This window comes from Lichenostomus cassidix, chromosome 1Aa, assembly GCF_008360975.1.
Source record: "Lichenostomus cassidix isolate B80296 chromosome 1Aa, HeHo_3.0, whole genome shotgun sequence".
NCBI lineage: Eukaryota > Metazoa > Chordata > Aves > Passeriformes > Meliphagidae > Lichenostomus > Lichenostomus cassidix.
This window is the reverse complement of record NC_139480.1, coordinates 39217668-39231196: the sequence shown is the minus strand read 5'-3', so window position 1 is coordinate 39231196 and position 13529 is coordinate 39217668. Positions and strand designations below refer to the sequence as shown.

At 36.0% G+C, this 13529-nt stretch overlaps 1 protein-coding gene across 1 annotated transcript in view; it reads right to left on the bottom strand.

The window, feature by feature from the left end:
- TMTC2 (transmembrane O-mannosyltransferase targeting cadherins 2) overlaps window positions 1-13529 on the bottom strand; it is a 240517-nt gene that overhangs the window by 84949 nt on the left and 142039 nt on the right. The gene's annotated exons all lie outside the window — the stretch shown is intronic.

Sequence of the window (13529 nt, the reverse complement as noted above, 5' to 3'; positions counted from 1 at the left end):
GTCAAAATATTCTTCCCTCCAGAAGCACTAACCACAAACATTAGCTGAAGTAGCAATTAACTCTGATAGTTCAGTCAAGCCCTTTCTTTTTTATAACAATTTACATCAGTTCAGACTAATACAAAATTTCAAGATAGTTTTAATATAACACTGCTAAATAGGTTGATAACTGAGATAGGCATTTTTTTTCTGTAGAAAGTGCATCGCTTTCAAGTTGCTGTGGATTGTTCCAGAATCATCCTCCCACAGGGATGGAAACAGCAGCAAACACAGAATTTCCCCTGAGCAGAATAAACTAGTCATTGTTGGGAAAAAAATTATTAAATCCATTTAGAATTCATAAAAACCATGTCACTCAACCAAGCACAACCTATTCCATAAAACCAAAGAAAAAATATATGCAATATTTCCATAAGAAAAGAAACTATCACTTCTGTGAGTCAATTCATTCTAGCCTAGTATTTAATGATAAATAATTCATACATTATTTATCAATAAATCAACAAAAGTCACAAAATGTTCCATCATTCTGAAATACAGCTGCTAAAACTATTCTCAGGTTCATTCACCTTCTACACTCAGCTACCATATGTGCAGAATTCTTACATTTCCCCATTACTGCTACTCTTCCCTTTTTACACACAGCAAACATTTTGGAAGTACCAATGAAGATGACTAGCCAGTCTGCAGGCATTAACCCTTGTAAGAAAAACACAGATTTATGTATGATTTTTTAAAATTAATTTGTGAAAACATAACCTGATCTTGCTTCTGCAGGAAATGAACATCCAATTTCCCGTAAGTGTATGTAGGGACTTCTGTTTTCACTCTGATCTCCTATAGCAGAGCATTACATCAAATGACCATTTAAACTATGGATAACAATTTCCAGCCACAAAGTTCTTTACACCCAACCATTCTGAAGCTCAGTAAATGAATGGATGCATAAAAGGATGATTCAGTTCATCTTTTTATCTATTAGAGTGGAAAGACACAGTTAACACTGTTCAGTGTAATAGCTTCTCTAAATTTCATGACATAGACTCTAATAGTTATCTAAGTTAACATCATTTTTAGGGCAATACTTTAATTTACAGTTTGTAAAATAACCTGGGCCAAGTTTTTAATATAAATCAATAATAAATCTACATTATTTAATTTTAAATGTATTCCATTCAGACTTTTGTCTAAACTCGTAAAACTGTGATTAACCTTATATGATGCATTAGAAGAAGTGACAATAGCTGAAAATAGCAAACAGAAAACACAATAATCTGACCATTTATCGTAAGTGGAAACATAAAAACCAAGGACTTTTCACTTAACCAAACTATATAAATTTGATACAAATATTCATGTTTATTTAAATACAGAACTAGTTAGAAGAATGACCTAGCTCTGGCTGCTGCTGAAGCTGCATAGAACATTTTGCAGAATAAATGCTTATGTGTAGAGATCACACTCAAAACCACTAGAAGTTAACGGCTAATATCTGCAGCTACCACATCCTCTTGGTTTTTGGTGTGTGAGGGAGAGTAGAAGAGGATGGTGTACAAACATGGAAAAGAGGCTGCATAAGCTACTCAAGGAACTTCACTCCTGCTTTATCTTAAGTAATGCAACTAACCCTCAAGAATAAAAAGGAACTTCAATTATTAACTTCCATATCTCAAACAAAACTTTTTCTTCAAAACTGTAATAACACTGGTTCAATTATGGGCACATTCAGAAATATAAACAAGGTTATACCTATGTGAAGCCACATCCCTGTTAAAAACATATCCTACGACTCCAAATAAATTCTAGCACTCAAGTATTTTCCATCTGTACACGGTGAGAAATGAAAAATAAATACCAAAATAGATTTCTATTAAACTGTAAAGATTGCATTGATGCCACGTAACAGTGGGAGTAGGTCATGTTCTCAGGCATTTAATTGCTTGCAAAATGGAAATGAATATGACAAATGTTAACCTCAAGTTTAACATGCTTAATTTCTCAACTATCTCACTGAAACTGAGGATTAAGACTTAACACAACTGAATAATACCAGACTAGTATATCAAACCTTCTCTAAGCACCTTCATTTTGGAAGAGAGCAAGACAAACAGCACAGCAAGAACAACATTGTCCAATCTAATCTGCCTGGATTTAAGAAGCATATTTTACTAAGGAAAACAGGTAAACTTTGAGTTTGCAACTGAATTATGAAAGCAAGTGAGGAATGGAAATGCATGTGTACAAATATCTTCATTTAAATAAAATTTTCACTTTCTACTGAATCAAAGATCATGCCATACTATCCAGTGAAATTAAGATAATAAAGCAGTAAAGTGTCAGAGAAGAGCACTAAAACAGATTAAAAGCACGTTTGTTTATTATTTGATTGAAAAGTTTGCTTTAAATTAAAAAAAATTAAAATTGTAAATCATTAACAAAGATGACCCAAAGTATTAAAGCACAGTCTCATTCCTACTAGTCACCCCTATACAATCCGTGAAAAAATAGGTAATAACGAAATGTATTTGGAAACTCCCTTTCTATTAACATATCTGTTGTCCAAACACTTCTGCTGTAACACAGAGAGGAAAAAATCCACCTATAATTACCTATTAAATTGCTGAAATACATCTTGGTAAACATTAAAAAAGAAAAACATAGCAAAGAAAAGGAAAACACCATCTTTCCCAGTACGTTAGGCCAGGGGGCAAAACCTGACTTTTGCAAACCTCAGTACCAGAAAAACATACTTGAAAACTAATGAAACAAAATGCAAGACTTAAAAAAAATGGATAGGTGACATTCACTATTCACACAAACAAATTACAGAACTTTGGTAATACTGTTCTCACCTTGTGCTATCAGACAACCCACACAAGTTAAAACGTAAACTGATGAATGCATTAAGGACTGTGAACTAGCTTATTATTTGAGTAAAACAATCTACTTGAACAAAGACTGAAATATTTAGGGAACAGCCAAGTACTGTGTAATCAACTTGTCAGCAGTTCCAAACTAGAAGCTTTAGTTCACAGAAAAATGCACATCAAGCCAAGAAAACCTCTATGGAGCTTTACAGATACTTGTGTATTATTTACTATTCTTTAGCTTGTGAAATTAGAAACAGCAGCTCCAGTTTGCATTCCCTCTCTTTAAAATCCTTCTGCATTTCTTCTGACTTATCTATGAAAAAGAAGTGAATGCATGACAATTAGAATCTCTATTTTTTTTTTCAATAGAGTTTAAGGAGATAGCAGTGCTGGTCCAGAAAGAAAAGCCTTCTTTTTTTTTTTTACTGTTCATCTGTTTATTTTGCAGACATTAGATTTCAAGATTCAAGATGACTAAGCATGTGGGCCCAACAGATGATGTAAGGGTCCAAAGAAACATCTTTCTCAAAACATTTTGAAATTCCTTGTCATTACTATTGATAATTCATTTATTTGGATGATAAATGAGGGGTCAGAATTCTAGTCTTACTTTTCTTAAAAAAGTTTTTGTTTCTGATACTGTCCAAAAGGATTTTCCATTTGCTTGTCCTCCCTCTTAAAACTCAATTAAAAGTAAGATATGCACATCAATTCACTATAATCTCCTATTGGTCATAGCATCAATATTTGAAATTTGCATTACAGTTGATGCAAAGTTTTGTTTTCTTTCATTACAAACTTGATGAGTAAGAGTATTAGAGGGAAACAGTTTAGAACAATATGACAAAATTTAAAACATTACTAGGAGGAAACAGTACTAATTTCACTTGCCACTTCTAAATGTTGTGATGTTTGCCAGTAATCACAGAGTATGATTTTCAGGGTTTGGGCTTTTTTTTTTCCAAGAAATTAGTTACTAAGTTGTGACCAGTGCAATGGAACTAAACAATTATGGAGAATTAGGAGGTTTTAGTATTTTCTAGGTGATGCTTTTCATAAAAGTGACTAAAGGAGCATGGAGAAGATGCTTTTGATCTTGACCACACCATGTGTGTTAAAAGGTTTGGCAAATGCTAAATTAACTTCTAAAGGTTCGGAGCAGAAAATGAAACCAACCCCAACATGAAATAACCTCTTCTCTTTTGCTATTAACTTTTACATGCACTTAATGCTCATTCCTTGAGCATGACAATCCAGGTTTGCACTTGAAGCTACTTTTTTTCCCTATTTCTTTTTACCATCTGTTCTTAACACTTTTTTATTTCCCACTATAAATTAATACTTTACAGCTATCAGTCTGAAAGTCATGAATTACAAGCATTCACATTTCCACCTTGCCCTGTGGCAAGATCACCACAACGTAGGCAAAGACAAGTGCAGCAATGCATTGCGAATCTCTTAGCTCCGTTGTAAAGGGAAGCAAACAGAATATTGTATATTCATAGCACCTTGACTTTGTTCTTTCTATTCATTCTGTTCATTTCTATTTATTCATTCCTAGCACCTACATGGAATAAATTTAGAACAGATATCTGAATCTCCACATTAACTGCTGAAAGCCACGAAATGCCCTACAAAGGGCACTGGACAACTGCTAAGGTTACAAACTATTCCAAATTAGGGAACTTTGTGAAACAATGCTGACAGCAAAGGATGCCTCAATATAAACAAACAATATAGAATATAGCTTCATTTAAAAACAAGTACTATGTTCTTTAATACCTTTTCATACCTTTATAACAGATGAATTCCTATCACCCAACTCAGCTCTCTCCTGCTGAAATTACAGGTGCTAAACTGTGAATTAAAAGAGGTCTGTTCTCTGTCCTGTTGTGTTGCTGGTCTGCTGCTCAGGAAGCTTTGCCTCTTGATGCCTTGGTATTTATGTTCTTGAATATTTACTACTCATCGATTGATAGCAAGCTTTTTCTGCTGAGGATTGCATCCCACTATGGGTTTGCACAGGGATTACTCTAACAATGCAGGCAGGTACTAAGGATAATAAATACATTATAACCTCTGGAGGAATGAAGTGTAGGAGGAAGAGGAAGTGTTCTTGCAAAACAGAAGAGAAATGCATGGAACATTTCCCCAGGTAATTAGTGTTCTCACAAAATGAGGGCCATGTAAACTATGTTACAGTCTAATCATCATGGGAACATTGATATTTGTCTATGCTTTTCACATTTTATCTATATTCTTAACTTCTTTTAAAGGGCCAACCTTCCTAACATGTATCTGGGAGCAGACAAAGCATTTGTTTGGTTAAAATATTATTTTTTTTTTCAAAATGGAGAATTTGTCATTCCCCTGAGTCTTTTGAGGACTTCTGAGCACGGTCTACATCATGAGACAAACGGAAACATTAAGACCAATTCCTGCAAATGGAAAGCTCATCCTAGTGGAGAGGAAAAAAAAAAGGCTGACTTGCAACAGAGGTAAACAAGATTCCAATATCCAAATATTCCAAACTACCTTTGTTGGGTAAACTGTGAAGAAGTAATAGCACAGCACCAGTTATATCATTCACATGAAAGGTTATAACCATAGCTATAAAGTACACCACCTCTTCCGTTTTGTCAAAAGGTTAGATTCAGCAGCAGCTTTCAGCTTTTTCCTTTCCTACTTGATAAAGCAGAGTGGTGCTCCAGTCTTCAGCACTCACATTTCATCAGACAATCACTTTTTTCTTCAGGGGGAAACAGTTTCACTATTAGAGGAATGACAGGCTTCCCCAATAAAACTTCTGAAAGTTCAGTTGCACATTCAAAAAATCATAATGAAGACAATTCAACAACTAAAACAGTTTTTCTACAATACAGAGCCACTACCTATCACAAAGAGATTCAGAACAGTAACTAGATCATGTTTGTTGAGAATTGAAAAATTCATCTAAATGCTAGTTTGCCACTTTCAAAGTGGGACGATTTTGCATAATTTCTGTACTATGGTTTGTATAAGGTATTTATATTTTTCCTATTATTTGAAAGAAATAATGATTTTTCTTCAAAATATGTAACAAATACATGCGTATAATTTGCAATCATTTTCCTCTAAAAACTTCACTTGTAATAGAACATTTTGATCAAGGCACTTCCTTTATCAAACTAAACCACAAAACTACCCTATTTCATGTTTCCTAAAGGGATAAGTGGTTTCTAGACAACCATAATTTATGAGTTTAATCTACTTTGCACATTGATTTTTTTTATATCAGTGGGTATGAGGTAATGTTGAGACAGATTGTGTTAGAGATCTATCACCTCTTAACTTTTACATATTCTTCTTTTTGTTAAGGTTGTTATTTATATCATTTGTTCAACAGTTCATTTGTTGATCAATTGCAGGGCTTTTGTAATGACAGCAGGTGAAAGAAAAACAGAATTGAAAACTATGCAGTGCTTTGAAAGCTACCCAACAACATGTCAGCATGGGTACTAACCAACTCACTTTTGGCAGGCAGTGCTTTGGTTTTGTTCCTTAGTTCTGAAACCCTGATGCAAATGGGTAGAAATGCCTGACGCTATTCCACGCTCAGCATCACTGCTGATACACCCCCTACACTTACTATGTTACAGAAAATTAACTCTTCCTGCTCAAAGGATAGCAGAGTGACTCTGGCAGCTTAATGAGCCTGAGAAATGAGACTGAGCAGCTGGTGAAGTGTTCTTTGGCTTCACCATTACATACCACCCTGCAGCCAGTTAAGTTCTGCCATACCCTCCTTCATGCTAAAATGATTTTTGTGAAGGGTATGGTATCAATCAGAGAACTAAACTGACACAAGTGAGGAAAAAAGTGAGAAAAGGATGACCACAGTAACTTTAACATCTAATCTACTCACTGCTTTGTTCATAGCAGAACCCAAACACACCTTTGCACAGCTTTCTTACCTATGTGTGCATAGCAAGCATGCAAACACCATAAGACATTATTGCCACAAAATTCCCATTCCATGAAACTTCACAATGGCCAGGAACAGAGTTGTGAACAGTACTGAACTCATACTCTCATGATAGAAGGAACCGTATTTTGTAGAGGCAATGGATATAAATCATGCAAGAAAATGAAAGGACAAAGGAGCAAAAAAAAAAAATACAAGTGGAACAAGAGGATGTTTCTGGGCACCCCAGTTGTCCCAGGGTGAACCCTGAGGAACTCTTCAGAGCCCCATACTGACTCAAGCAAGGAGGGGACCATGTACCAAATTTGTCAAATTATGTAACCTTCTAAACAGCAGGCTTCCAAAAAAATTACCTATGAAACATTCAAAATTATCACTCATGTCCCAAGTGATGAACTGCAAGCCAGCCTCCTGCAGCAATGGCAGAGTGCACTGATATGTCAGCCCGGGTCCTCAAAGCTAAGAGTAGATACATCATTGCTGGCCTCTTTCCAGAAAAGGGGAGCAGTGGGCACAGTGTCCTGGAAATATCCAAGAGGAGCCACAGGGAGAAGAAAATCAGCATTTGGGTTTGTCAAACCAAGAGACTCTTCAGAGGTACCCAAATAACATATGTCAGACTTGGAAAAGTCAAATTAGTTCATATCCAGGTAGCAGGCTTTTCATAACACTTCAAGCTGTCTGGTTTTGTTTGTTTTACTTTAAATCACTTAGAAAGGCAAGACAAGAGCCTGTGAAGCTTTGCCAGCCAATACATATCCACACTGGTATGGAAATATAGGCAGCAGGAAGGAAGGTAGGTCATAAAATTACCTCCATTTATCAGCAGTGAAACTAATTAAAGACACTACAACTATTAACTAGCATCTTTAATAGTCCACATTCAAAGTATCTTCTGTATTTTAAGACCTCAAAGAAAAGTTCAGTGTGCTAGAGCATTCAAGGAAGGAGAAGACAATGGTATTGAGAATTCAGTCATTCTATTTCATGATCTCTTCTGCAATCTAAAACAAAACTGCAAGCCACTTGTGCACACTATAATTGCATCAGCCATCATTTACTTTTTGGATGCATGAGGATTGGCAATGATGACAGTTCAAGCTTAAGTAATAAAACCCCCTGTTACAAAGGAGGGGTATTTGAAATCTTAAAACACTTGTATTTATCTATCTACACTGGGATTTTACCCTACCAGAAATGGTATAAAAAGGCATATATATATATAAATTACTGTTCTGTCTATATTAAAGGTTCATTTCTCTACCAGATTTATGTAAGGGGACCTGAATATGTACTAGTACAACATCCATCATAGATAGGATTTTATGTAAAGAGAAATTTTTCTGAGTTGTCATATTTTGAAGAAAAGGAAAAATAATGGAACAATTGGATGACTATCTAATGCACTTAAATAAACATGCTCGGCTTGAGAATCAATCTAGATAATCTTGTTTTCCTCTAATTAAAAGTAACTCTTTCCCTCTGAAAAAAACCTCAGCTTAATTCCACAGAACACACAAATATAGACCAAAGGTCTGACTTTTAATCAAACTGGAAAATAAAATCTACCATTTTCTGGCAAAAAACCCACTTGGGCCATTTTGCTTGATATGCTACAAAAGTTCATCTCACCAAAGCTAATTCCTCTTTGACCAGGCCTGTTTCTTTATTTGTTTTTCCTACACCATCATTTTTAGCCCAGATGAGCTTGTTGAAAGACTTTGCACAGCACCTCAAGTAAGGCAGGGGAAAAAGTAACAGTCTGATGGGTCCATGTCTCAATGCCTCATGTTTGTTTCTCTAAAACAGCCTAACTATCAGTTAATAATAGTTTCTCTTCCTACCGCCCTGCAATTTAAGATTCAGAGATTAGAGATGCTGTTGTACTACACTCCAAGGGGGGAAAAAAAACAACCTTGTTTCCAGACCTCTACACATATATAAAGGAAGAGTATCAGGCTTTCTCATATCCTGCTGAAGAAGCAGCACATCCCACACTTACTTGGGTTTCAGAGGAAATTACAGCAATACTGAAGAACTGAAAGAGAGAACACTGTCACTGACGAATAAATCCAGAGTTTGAACTGAAATGTAAACCACTTTCCTTCAGCTCTCCAACATATTTGGCATAACCAGACTGTTTTGCTGAGGCTGGGCTGCCTGTGGCATGCTCAAATGCTCTAAATAACCGAGGCTGTTTCCCAAACAACTTACTTATGACCATTCCTTCTACACCTCCTAATCATCCAGGGCAGCATTACCATCCATTTAGAGAGCCCCTGTTTTCAGGGAATAGGATGAACAGAGACACCAAATTTATCATGGTATGTCCTGCATAACTCACATACGGCAATAACAGGCTTATACAGCCATATAAAATTATATATTATAAATGATACTTTTAATGTGTAATTCTAACCTAAGATTTTTTAACCTAAATAAGATCATTGCATCTGCCATACATTAGCTGTTACAAAGGTTCTCACTGGTAGATGGAAACATTTTATACCATTAACAGGAGATATACCTCGAAGTAATTTCTTCTTTTAAAAGTAGCTAAAGCTGAAAATAATAATACAAGTCAAGGAAAATATCCATGCAACATTTAATAAAAAAAGACTAAGTATCAAAGTTCTGGCAAAGGTATTGGGAAAACTGATGATTACTTGGTCGTATGTTTCCCTGACAATTTCTAAAAACATTAATTAAAAAGAATGTCAAGAATCACCATAATGAATATATATTCTTATATATATTTATCAACTGGCTTAGGAGGGATATTATACTGACATAAATATGGAGAGGTTTTTAAACAATCATGAATCATCAAAATAAATTTTAAAATTCCAGTATCTTATGATAATAGGTAATATGAGTTCCATTCCAGAGGGAAAAATTGAGATTAAAGTGGTTTGTTCAAAGACTAAAGAAGAGTTCATTAGCAAAATTAAAACTAACTCATGAATGCCTAACTCCAGATGGTGTGCTCATATCACTGGTATTTCTTAACAGTGATAATATTCAGAACTTTCAAGTGTACTTACTAGCAGGTTTTATACATTTAAAATCTGATGGTTTATGTGGCGATCTGTACACTGAAATCACTTTCTCTCTCAAGCCTTTTTTTCCCAAACCCACACTTTCTATTCAGTGCTATGTTATATTAATCACACTGTTACCATTTTTTATGATTGAAATTAAATGAACCAAAGTAAAAAGAAATGATTACTGCACAGAGTAGTATTTTAGGCTGTTGGGCCAAAGATGAGTTGGAGTTTTACTGACAAGCTACATATTAAAAATCCTGAATATATACAGCAAAACACTGAAAGGCAATCCCAAATGCTCAAGCTAATTTTACATGGCCAATGTATTTATCAGGACACGCACTGCTCTATTTAGAAAGTATAAAAAATGTGTAGTGAACAACAAGCTGTGTGTCAGAGCAATAGCTATTGAAAGCTCTAAAGGTATTAGAGGTGATTTTGTCAGCATAATGCAAGCTCTTCATAATAAGTATATTTGAAGAATGCTGTACCTTAAAATATTTCTTCTTGATTGGTCTCCAGTCATCAGTAGTGATTAATGGAAAATAATGATTTATCACATCTTTTTTGTTTGAGGGAAATATGGCTTCTCTACCTAGCTTAGTAGGAAGTATAGCAACTGTTTTTCCTCACTGAACAATTAGTTGAATTTTTAGTTAAACATCCACTTTATGTAGTAGTTTAGGTATTTCCTGGAAGGATCCTCAAAGTTTACTTACAAATGTCATGGCACCAGGAGGCTAAAACTTCATCATAAAATATGACCAAGAAACTAATACTTCTGTGGCAGTCTAGCAGTTGAAGTCTCTCTATTTTCTACTTCTTCAGTCTGTCTCAGGTACAGCAAATATATCATAATGATCTTTGATGCTCGGATGTGGACTGCAAGGTATGAAACGGCCCAGAGGAAAAAGATTAAGTTTTTTGAAGCTTATTTTTGGTACTACAGGGAAAACTAGAGTTAATGAGGCATAATAAGCACAACTATTTTTGTGTGTCATTACAATTTTATGTTAAACACAAGGTAATCATCACCACAGAATGGCCCTCAGTCTAACCAAAAGAGACGTGACAGCTACCACCCACTTTTAATTTTTTGCTTGATTTTACATTTTGGGAGGCTTCCTTCACTATAAAAGAGCACTCAGATAATGAGAATGGTTTTAGATCAGTTGGGCTGCTCATTAAGTTGAAGTTAGAACAGAGAAACACTTGTGTCTTCCCCTCCCTATGGTCAAAACATGCATACACCCACTTCAGAATCCACAAACTAAATTAGTCAGCCTTTCACATTTCTCCCTCAAGTACTGACAAACTGTAACAAGGTACTGCTTGGATCATTTTAAAGTTATTTGAAATACTAGTCATAACCAAAACAGCAGAAGACGACCAGTAGGATGCCCTCAGCCAAGGGATGGCAGCTGCCTGCCACACAGCAAGGCAGCCACAAAAGCTGGCACACACTCGGCAGTTTGGAGGCAGTTTCACCACCTTCTTCTCACTTGACTCTCCCACGGTGCATTTTCAGGTTTTTTTAAGAGATAATCCATGCCTCGTGCTTTTGAGTATTTTTTCCATATTGTCAGTGATTGACAAGAACAGCCTGGAGAAATGTAAATTGCAGAAAGGCTGTGGCTGCCTGTGGGAGTAGAGACTCTCTTACCTGAGGCAGAACACTACCCTGTCTGCACTGCCTGCAAGGTACCCCTGAAGGGACCAGAAGAAAGTGCTGGTGAGGTGATTATCACCCATTTCTTCACTGAGGATTGAAGATGGAGAAACTGCTGAGTATGTTTGCCTGAAAATCCCACAGTAGCAGATGAGATTATAATCTTACACATACTACAACACACAGTACCTGATTATAAACCATCACCACATGAGACAACTCCATTTCCAGAGTGGTTCAGCCACACTGAACACAAATGCACCCATGCTAAAAGCTTGCCTCACAAGTGCCCTCGTGAGCACAGCACATCAGCTCAATGTTGCACAGCATTCAGCCATCAGTGGCTTTCATCCTGCCAGCCCAGAATACAGACAGATCTGGAAAAAACCACTCATCTTTTTGATTTAGCAAAGCTAGTCTTCACAGATTTCTATATCTTTATCGGTTCCCACTGTGAGTTTTTCAAGGGATACCTCATTGCTTTTTAGATTAGGACAGAAGCAGCTCTTGTTCAGAAGAAGCTCTTTGCAGCAGAAGGGAGAAAAAGTGGAACTATCAGGGCAAATGATCCAGCCACTCAAAAATTTTCAGAAGAAAATCTATTGAGGAGAAGCTTGCTATGAGTTGAGGAAAAGAGAGAAATGAGGAGTGACAGCCTCTTAGTAGCCTAAGAATAAGGAAAACACTTCTCCACTCTACCGTTTGACTAAGCAGCCCATTGTCTCACTGTCTGAATGGCCTATTTATCACAAGCATTCATAAAACTAAAAAGAAAAGGCAAACAAAAATAAATTGTTTTTCCTACATCAACCTCATTTAATTACTGAAGAGTAGTTTGTATTGTTATCTCCTAATGCTTTGGCAGGACTGGCAGCCAGTCTAGTCCAATCAGACTAGCCTGATTGTATGAGAAATAGAAAATAAAATTAGCATAGTCAAAGCCAGGGATAATCTTAGAAATATTCACATAGAATAGAGTTTGGTGACAGGTCGCATTAGCTAGGAGTTTCTTATACCCAGCCTGTTACAATGTGTGTGGGCTAGTAAATATTCAGCAGAAGTTTAACACAGTATTTTAAGCAGATTTAAAGTCAGCTCAGTCATGTCTATATCATTGCATTGACATACTGTCTTTGCTTTCACACATCTTACAAGACACTTAATGTCAGCTTATACAGCAAGAAACCAGATGATCATATACACACGAGTCTGTGCATACTGAGATGTGCATGATGAAAATAGCTCAGCTTCTCTCCTGGGAGCATAATACCCAGTAGTCTAATTTCCAGACAATGCTGCAGCCAATCCTACTATCGGGCAAAAGCTAGCATAGTTTGTTTGATCACGAAATTTGGCTCATTGCAAGCAGACAACTATTAATGTCTGGGGATCTCCACCAAAGACAAAAATGGAACATACATTAACTAATCATGTTCATACAAACTTTTCTTTCCAAGGAATTCCAGTGTTTCAATACAAGTTTTATATTGTCACTAAACTTGTAAGTCTCAGAGCTTCATATAATCACTCTGGTGTACTGGCTTGCTGTTCAGTTACTTCATTTCTTGCTGTCCTGTGCTAGCTTTGAAAAAAAAAGTAAAACAAATGGGATGTGCTTGTTCACAATTAAAAAAAGTCACTTACTGCAGCAACAAGTTTAATAATTTTCCTAGGGTGAGAAAGTATATAAAGAAGAGTTACAAAATCAGACTGACAAACTACTAAAATGCTGCTTTGCAGGGCATTTTATCTGCCAAATCTACTTTTTCACTCCCTATCAGCTCACACTAACCACCTGCATCTGGCTCATACTATCACAGCTTTTAGACTATGGCATGATGTAACTGTCTAACCAAAAAGCACAACTCTATCAGCAGATAACTTTGCATCATATAACGGGTTTCTGAGCAGAGCACTGAAAAAACTCGAGTATTCAAGTTCTGTCAAATTTTTCTTTCACAGACAGGCAAAGCAATCAA